Genomic DNA, 9,747 nt, shown 5'->3' on the forward strand with positions numbered 1-9,747 from the left:
CATTCCTTTTGAATAACATATGAAGAGATTTCGCTAGGCAGTCTCCACCATTCTTAATGAGTTCATTAGGAATCGAATCTAGACCAGGCGACTTATTATTTCGCGCATCACTAATTGATTCAATCACATCGTCGAGTTCTATCTCAATATTACAGAGCGTATCATTACCAACTTCGTCGCTATTATCATAGCTAAGATTCCTAAGGTACATAGCATTACATTTCATGTCATTTGTGAACTCCTCTTGATGCAAACATTTATTCATTTTACCCAAAGAATGAAAATATTGAAGCACAGTTTGATTCATTACTTTACGGTCATTTGTTACATTACCAGAAGTCGGAACTTTCAAAGCATAAATATTATTGGTTTGAGTTTTTGGCCCGCGCAAGTTTTTCCAGAAATCTCTACTTGATGGACCCCCCTCTTTGGAAATCTTGATACTGCGATCGATTCTCATTTGCGTTATTCGATTTTAATAGGCTGTTTAGCCTTTGTCTTTTTATCAATATAGTATTTCCAAAGCGCATCACCTTGATCTCTATTATCAGAACCTGAAGAAGCCCACCTGCGGTGCAATTGACAACTGCGCTTCCTGTCCTTAATGGCATTATCAATTGTCTTGTCCCACCATTGTTTCTGCTTACCATTATGAGTTTTCACACCAATTGTATTATTAGCTACTAAGAGGAGCTTATCTTTATATATATATAGTCAGTGCCGGTGAAGACAATTTGCACAGATCAATCAAATTTGATCACTGGACAGTGCGCCCACTGCGCATCGCAAGCGTTACACTTTGCGCCGAGAGCGTGCTTGGAATGATTTGTTTAAATATGCTAAAAACCCGGTACCCCAGGTCAACATAAAAAGTGGTAACCATGTGTGTTCTTCCTTTTTTTCAAAACCCCCCTTTTCACTGATTTTTCATTGATTTTACCCCCCTTTTTTTGCCAAATCACTGACAAAATCAGGGTAAAAAATACCCCCTTTTTCAAGGTTTTCAATGAGAAGATTTCCAGACACCCCTTTTCAATGACTCCAAATATTTTAATATATTAAGTACAAAATGTGCAAGTATGAACATTACTTTGTGTCTGTTGTACTCCCGGCGCACGCCAAACTTCAAGTGCAACAGGGGAAGAGAAACAACGATACAAAATAAAACTTACATGCATCAGAATTCGAACAGAATTAAAAACCAAGGAAAAATATCACTCGGTCGGTCGTAGAATTCGCTCCAATCACTGCCAATGTTTCCCGCAATGTTTTCAATTCACCACATGGAAAAGTGTATACGGCAGCCAAAACGGTTACATCTGACACCATCGATGTTCGCGTCGCTCATTCAGCTCTCTTCAAAACGTGAGGGAGCATACGTGCAACACCCACTAGACAACTATATCGGGAAACCGCCGTGCCAATAGTAAAAAAGCTGCCTTCTGACGCTCTCGCTGTGACGATTGAGGGCGGAATCAATGAAATGCCAGAGGATGGAGGCTGAAGACTCGGGCTGAAGACATCGATCGAACGAACCTGTGAAATACCCCTTTTTTTTTAAATTTCGCGGAGACAATGCTCAGAATACCCCCTTTTTTCGCGATTTCGCGGTCCGCGATTTCAGTCAACAAAATACCCCTTTTCTGCGAAATTTAGAACACACATGGTTACCACTTTTTATGTTGACCTGGGGTACCGGGGCTAAAAATAACCCAAGACCGCTCTCTCATATACTTCATGTGTTTAAGGTTCAAAATTATTTTAGGGAGATTTGTATCTGTCAAACAACTTACCATTCCTCCGCACGTGTTAACTGACACTCTAGAGTTACCGTGTCCTTTCACAGTACCACTATAGAAACAGTCTCTTGGGATATCCTCCCTCGTCTCCATTCCATCCTCTTCCAAATACATACACGAGGTCGTCTGCTCAGTGAAGAAATCCTTGTCTTTTGTGACTTCCACGTGTAAATCGTCATCAAAGGCGCGAAGTTTGAAATAGAGTTCATCGTCTTTGATGACGTCACGTGTAAATGTGCGCACTGTCTTTGCTGAAGTTACCTGATTGATGTAAACGATTTCATACTCTGGAACTAAAATAACAATAATTACGTTTCAAATCCATTACCTTAAAGAAAATGATGTTAAAAAGAAGCATGTCAGCATTTTATTGGCAGCCTCATACGCACGCGCTTAAAGACGCCGCATAGATGCGAGAGCGAAACAAAATGAACAACGCGTTGTCGTCACTGCCACAATAGGTAGAAAAATGGTACAATCATCTCTATCTAAAACCAACACAATTTGCTTAATGTCTTTTGGGTCTTTTTTAAAAAGATATTTATAAATGTGATTAAAATCCTTTTTCAGTCCGTATCAACATAAAATTTATCTCACAAAGTATATAAAACACAAATTTATATAAACCGTGGTTTGCAATTATTATACAGTAAAATACAATAATGCAGATAATGAGATAATAATATGAGGGTTGTGGTTGTGACTCAATAACTGCTTTTGTTGTAATTAAACTATAATTAAAAAATATTTATCAGGGTATATATTTTATGTTTATGGTGTTAATTGGGTTTTATTTCAGCGGGTAGTCAACAATTTTGTGGCTAAAAGAAGGCCAATATATCACTAAATATCACTCTCATGTGTAAAACGAATAAATTAGTATAGAGAAATTATACTAATCTTATTTCATCATTAACTTAACAAAAAAAATTAATTACATAAACAATGATATTGAGGAGAGGATCGAAAGGCCAATAAGACCTAGAAAATCTAAATAAATAAATAATACATTTTGGATTTAGCGCCTTTTTCCAGATCTTAGAGGACTTAAAGCGCTGTAATTTCGCTGCCATGATGAATCATCACAATCAGATCGCATCAACTAGGCCGCAGCCGGTTGCAGCGCAAACCTATACGCACTTAGATTGTAATATTCACCAATTTTCTGTGCAACTCCCCAAATTCCATTGGGTGAAGGTGCATGAAATCGGGATCAACCAAATGCACATACAGTCCTTGGGCACGGCCGACTTGAACCCGGGACCTCAGTGGTGCAAGCCGAGGGATCTATCGCTGCGCCAACTCGCTCTCCCATATTATTTTTATTTCCAGAACCATACTTTGCATTCGCTTGAAATGATTAACCAAACCGGTAGATGCATCAGTCAATATTCCTAATATTTAAATAAGAGATATCTTATTTGCATATTTGGTAATGTTATGAAACCACTAGCCAAAAGCCGACCCCATGTGAAACATTGAGGTGATCCCTGAGCTAATTTTAATCCTTTCAACCAAAGCAACATAATATTACTGATCTCCTGATGTTTGATATTAATTTTACAGGCACGGAGAAAACACGACATCATTTTAATACATGGTGGTGACGTCATCGGCAAATAGGATAAATTCTAGTATGGAAAAGGTATTGAATCACATAGAGTATAAGTAATATTCGAATGCTTATACGATTTGTTCTTACAGTAAATTCGAATCGCAAAATATCAGCATAGTGGTATCAAAAGGCATGATCAGATTGGAGTATGGAAGAAGTCGTTTTCATTTTTTTTTTAAAAGCATACGTTTGACACATTTATTTTACAACAACAAATTTTGTTCGGATTTTCAGCTAAATATGAAGATCTATGAGGACATTTTTTGATTTAAAAATATCCTACTTTTAAAATATAAATATACACCCAAAATGGCTGAAATTCAAAAGTTTCAATCTAACTAATAGCATAATTGTACAGACAAATCGTTGACTTTTGATGGATATTTGAAAAAAATGCGAGAAACCTTCCAAAGGTCAAATGAGCTCTACACGATAACTAAATTGAGCTGTCTTGTTCAAAAAGTGCGAATTCAAAGGTGAAAGGCCAGAATTGTGTTTGGTGTTTTTTTAAACAAGTGAGGTTCAACTTAAAATAACAACACATATGTTCAACTTTGTGGAGGGGTTCTTGATTTCGATTTGGTTTGGAATTTGCGACTGGAATTTTGAAAAATTACCCAACAAAATATAAAAAATTTGTTATAGAGGCCCATTAATGTATGTTACCTATAACTAAATCTGAAAATGCTACCTTACTTACTTATACATCCCCGTACCCATTTTTCCACTAAAGTCCTTCCCCCCATTCCATATGATGCAAACAAGATGCAAAAATTCCCAGCCGCTGTCGATATCGCCACCGAAATTCAGATTGACATAGCATTGTAACTCGGTATTCATGAACATTCCCAAAAATAACACAAAAATTGATCGGAAGTTTTACACCCCTTTGGTACTTTTAAGGCTTCTTGTATCTCAACGAGGGTTGTTTAGATGACTTGCTTAACCAACTTGATTAATAATAACTTTGTAAACAGTGTTTTAACAGTGTAACAAGCAAATGATTAGTAGTTTAAAGGAATAATAGGTTGTTTATTACCTTTTTGTGTCTCGCCCAAAATTCCAAAGTATTCGGCAAGTTCATCTTGTGCAAGACGTAACTGAATAAAAAGCAAATTAGCCGTTGCTGTTATGAAAATGTGATATACCGTATGTAAATCTAACGGATGCATATCTTGACGAGCGTGGTTCAGAGGTTTAATTCACTAGTGTTGAAACTTGCTGGGGTATCGATTTAGAGAAATATCCGAATTTCATTGGCAACATACTGTAGATTAAATTCGGATTACCATAGTGCATTTAGAATTGGTATAAAATAACCCATGAGAGTAATCCGTCATTCGTAGGGGACGTTAAGCCGTCGACCCCCATTTACAGAGAGCCATTAAACATCTCACAATCAGTTATGAAACGAGTATGGTGTTAACCTATGGCTGTTCTGGTATTAATTGGATTTACACAATCTAATTTCAGACATGTGCGGCACTATTGCACTCATGGAGGAAGTGATATCATTGGCTCTGATATTAATCAACAAAGCGAAGTAATCTTTTTACATTTTACAATTAATATAAGAGCCACGTAGCATCAAACTGTTTACCAATACCACCAACATTCAGTGTGTAATGAAAGATGTTTGATCAAAGAGTTTCTTCTTACCTTCATAGACGGATTCCTGGTCCATCCCAACCCCAAAATCGATAGAAGCAGTAGAAGCCTCATATTGTGTCTAGTGTGTAATTATTACTTGTCACAACTAACCGGTAGGATCAAATAATAATTTCATTTTATATCCAGACTATACTTTGCTTTCATAGGTCCGTGATATCCATAAGTTTAATTGGGCGATACCATCACATGGAAGAGGGGGTATATATTATCGCCGTAAAATTTTATCATCAGGTCAATATCCCAGCTGAGTATCAATCCGAAGTAGCCATAATCACATATCCGAAAACACATGTCCCATCAATTAATTGAATATATGAATACAAAACCCACCCAAGTCCATACTGTGGCTAAATTGAGTTAAGCATGGGAAATTGTTGCTATACATAGGCCTGTCATATGTATGAAAAAACAACTCAAATTCATCCTCTGTGTCTATTGAGCATGTGAAAAGTAGCATGTATGAAAGAACCACCCACGTCCATGATTTGAATCTTGTAACACATTGATTGAAATCCAGTATGTATAAAGTCCGCTTGTAACACATTCATTGCTGGAGTGTGACTTTTGAAGAAAAAAATGGGTTTAAGGGTACTTGCCCATGAGTTTCATTCATGGGCGTGTTTGAAAACCGGCACAGCGCATTAGTAAAAAGAATAAAAAATACTAAAATTTTCACCGGGGTTCGAACCAATGCCAATTGCACTATGAATGCTAAAGATGCCTATACTGTGCCACGGTGCCTGCGGTTAACATTAGGCGATTTTCAAAGATATACATATCAACACGTTTCTAGTGTATTGAAAATCAGATTTTGGTAGGAATACGGTCATAGAAAGACATATGACTCTACTTGTCTGTTTGTTTTTCATTTAATACAAATTATTTTTTATGAATTGAACTGGTACGACTCTTAGCACTCGTGATAAACGACGATTAATTTAGTAATAATAAAATGAAAACGCTGGGTCATTCACGACGTCATTTGTAATTTATGTCAAAACCTGGGGAGGACCGCACACATCCGTGCTGCATGTATACGTGCGCAATCGATACTCAATGATCCAGACAATAGCGTTTGAATATACCGCCCTGCTTGACACGTCTTGTCACTTGCGGGAAGATATACTATATAGGCCTACCCTAATAGCTTACAATAGATACCCCACCGTAAATAGCTCTGTTCATTACCTCGCTGTGCTAGTTTATACGCGTAGTGTATGCACTTTTGAACCATATTTTGTTCAAAAATGATAGGAAGGGACTGTTTTCAGCTAAAATGTTGGTTATCAGCAGATGCTTAATGATACCGGGAAGTGTTGCAGAAAGGTAAGCGTACTCTTTATTTATTCAAAATATCACATATCAATGAATTTAAATTTGAAATCCAAAAAGGAAATGTCAGGTCAAACTTCTCACCTTAGAATTATTGTGAAATAAAATCAAACCAAATTTAGGCTCCACAAACAACGTCCAATTATTCCCATTGGTGTTTGCTACATGTGCATATAATAAATTATGATTTGGGGCTAATTTGAGAAGAGTTAATGCCTCGAGTTTCAAAATACACCGAGTGATGTTTTTTGATCAAAAACATCGACAATTCAAGACTCTGTAAAAACAAATCGAGAATTTTCTGGGATAATTGCAAGTAAGTATAATGAAAGTTATGATCTAAGCTACCATATGCATCATTAATTTCCTGACTATGATATTTAGTGTTTTGGCGGGATTATTTCAACCAAAAAGAGCATGTAGCCTTTATAATAAAGGAAAGTGTGTGGTTTATATTACATGGCAGAATGCTTATCAACATTATACATACCTGTGTGCTTTATTTTGTATTATCTTATTAGTGGTAATCTTATTCCAACATTGTTGTCTTTGTATATGATTCAAAAAACCACCCAAGTCCAGAATTTACAATGAACCCCACGAAGTCCATGAAATGCTAATCGTCATACTTAATACAGTTTAACCCACTCATATGCAAGTAAAACTTACCATATTGACCAGGTACATATAACTGAAGGAATTAAAATGATACACAGGTTTTTCTCTCAAAATCACTTCCCATGGACTTTGGTGGGTTTTGTATTCATGTATTCAATTGTCGCTCACCCCCAAAGAAATTTTAGGTTATCGATAACATCTCTGTGCACAAACAGGGCTTTATATAACCTTGGTTGGCAAAACTTAGCTACGTGGGTGAAAGAAAAACGTATCTAAGCCAAATAATGCGATAGCTGCCCACTTTTGGGATAAGTGGGCGAGGTAATCTTCAAGGGGGGTAATTTTTAGGAAAAATGTTCAAAAATGGGATAAAGAGTACAAGAAAAATCTTAAATATGAGGGTGGCCACAGGGGGCAAGGGGGCAAGAATCGTCATGGGGAGTCAGCTCAGCACTACGGATACGCCAATGCTCTGGTGCAAGGGGTCTCGATTTCTATTCCCGATGAAGACAATTTCCCGATTGATCTCTCCATTACAGTATTTGACATGAGAGGCATAAGCAGTGCATGACAGCCAGGTCCGTTCAGGTTAATGTGTAGCTACTCATACACCCTTCTTTGGACATCATAGGAAAACAATGTCTGAATGATTTACCCAGGTTAAATACATGTAGAAAGAAGTACAAAAAACAATTAAGCGAAAAAATGTAAACTGTTAATTTAAAGACTAATCAAATGGTAATTAAAAAGGAGTTATCCTGGTACATTTTCAATGGTATGATAATTACTTTTATTTCAGCTGGTAGCTAAAACTGGGTTGATGAGGCGTGTCAATATCCTTCAAATGTAGGCCTGCACCCGATCCTGTATCCACCTCATTACCATAACCTCGTTGTTACATACACTTTGTTAAATATACAACTTGGTCACTTCAGGTTTATACCAGTATGCTTGTCTGTTACCACACCAACAAGCTACATCAAGAGACAAATGTACGTTTATATATTTATATAATACGCACTATAACTTACTAATACACATTTAGGATAAAAACGAGATAATTGAGATAACTTGCACCAACACAAACTTTTACACGGATACTAGTCTAATCAATTCAAAATTCGCTCTACCACGGTTGTTTGGTGTGTATAAAATTGACTTCATTATTGACTAAATGCAAACTATAGATGGCGCTATTTATCCTAAATCATATTTGTTTATTTGCAAGGGGTAGGTGATTAATATAAACATATTTCATCAAACAATAAAAGGAATTATCTGTATTAAAAGCTTGAAAGAGTAATTTCCAGAACAGTCACCAATTGTGTCGTTAATAGAAACATTTTATATCCGAAAAAGCTATAAAAATGCCATAAAAGTGAATAATTTTGTAAAAGAGGGGTAATAAAAGTTGAGAATGACTCATACCTTAGCATGATATCATTTAGCTGTTTAAGCCTAAAATTTGGTTGTACATGATGTTTTGTTTGAAAAACTAATAAATGATCCCATCAAACAATGATAATAAACAGTCCTGTATTCCTTAATTATAAATAGCAATATATAAATTCTTGATCGAGAGAAATGGAGGTTCCCATTATGGCTGGGCGCCTTAGGTCTGGGCGGTTAGGTCCATTTGAGGCCAACTTGCAGTGGCGTACCGTTATATCGGAAAGTGAGGCAAGTGAACATTTTCAAAATATCAGGCTCGGTGGCTCCCCTCCCAATCGAATGATTCGCATTTACCTCCATTCAGTGGTACTAGCTTTGAAGTTCAGCGTGTTCTATTTTAACTTGGCGTTACGTGGCGTTATCATACGGACGAAGGTCTTTCGCGGTTGCTGCCCTTGGGCATTTTTGGGGCCCTTGACCCGGGCCCAATTGGCCCAGTGGTATGGTAAATCCGACCCTGCTCTCCATTATCAGCCCTTATTTAATTTTCGCTTTTGTGCTCGGGGCCCTGAACCCTCGGGGCCCATGGACTTCGTCCACCCTGGCCCCCCGCTTGCTACGTCCCTGCGCATATGTACACGCAAGAATAACGCTCAGCTAACGTATCACACGCTGAACTTCAAAGCAAGTGTCGCTGACTGGAAGTAGTAAAATAGAGTATAGTATTGGAGACATGCAGGGCCGTTCCTAGGGATTTTGCCGCCCTAGGCAAAGCCTTTCCCTGTCGCCCCACCAAAGCAGTGGCGTAGCTAGGGGTTGTGGCGCCAAGGGCTACGGATACATAATGGTGTCCCGCCCATTTGTGAAACAGTTACGCGCGGAGCGCGCGAAAATTTGGACAATAAAGTTGAATATTGGTCTTAAATTGATCTTTCAAATGATGTGACTAAATGCGCGCAAAGCGCGCGAAAATTTTGATATTCATCGCTTGGAGGGGCGCAGAATCGATGCTGAATTGGCCAATTCGGCGCCTCCCTAAGGGTGGCGCCCAGGGCACGTGCCCTCCCCCTTGCCCCCGTCGCTACGCCTCTGCACCAAAGCACAGATATTGGAACACATGTGACCAAAGCATACCTCGCCCCTTTTTTATTTTTCCTCACATTTTATTTTTATCCGCCCTCATTTTCTTTTCTTTTTCGCGCCCCTCTGCGTTTGCCGCCCTAGGCGACCGCCTTACCTGGCCTAATGAGCCAGGGAGCAAGTGAACTGATTTACGCATTTCAAATTTCCTGAAGAAGGAACACTTTAATGTAAATATAT

The sequence above is a fragment of the Amphiura filiformis genome, chromosome 1 (genome assembly GCF_039555335.1).
Source record: "Amphiura filiformis chromosome 1, Afil_fr2py, whole genome shotgun sequence".
In the NCBI taxonomy this organism is placed as follows: Eukaryota; Metazoa; Echinodermata; class Ophiuroidea; order Amphilepidida; family Amphiuridae; genus Amphiura; species Amphiura filiformis.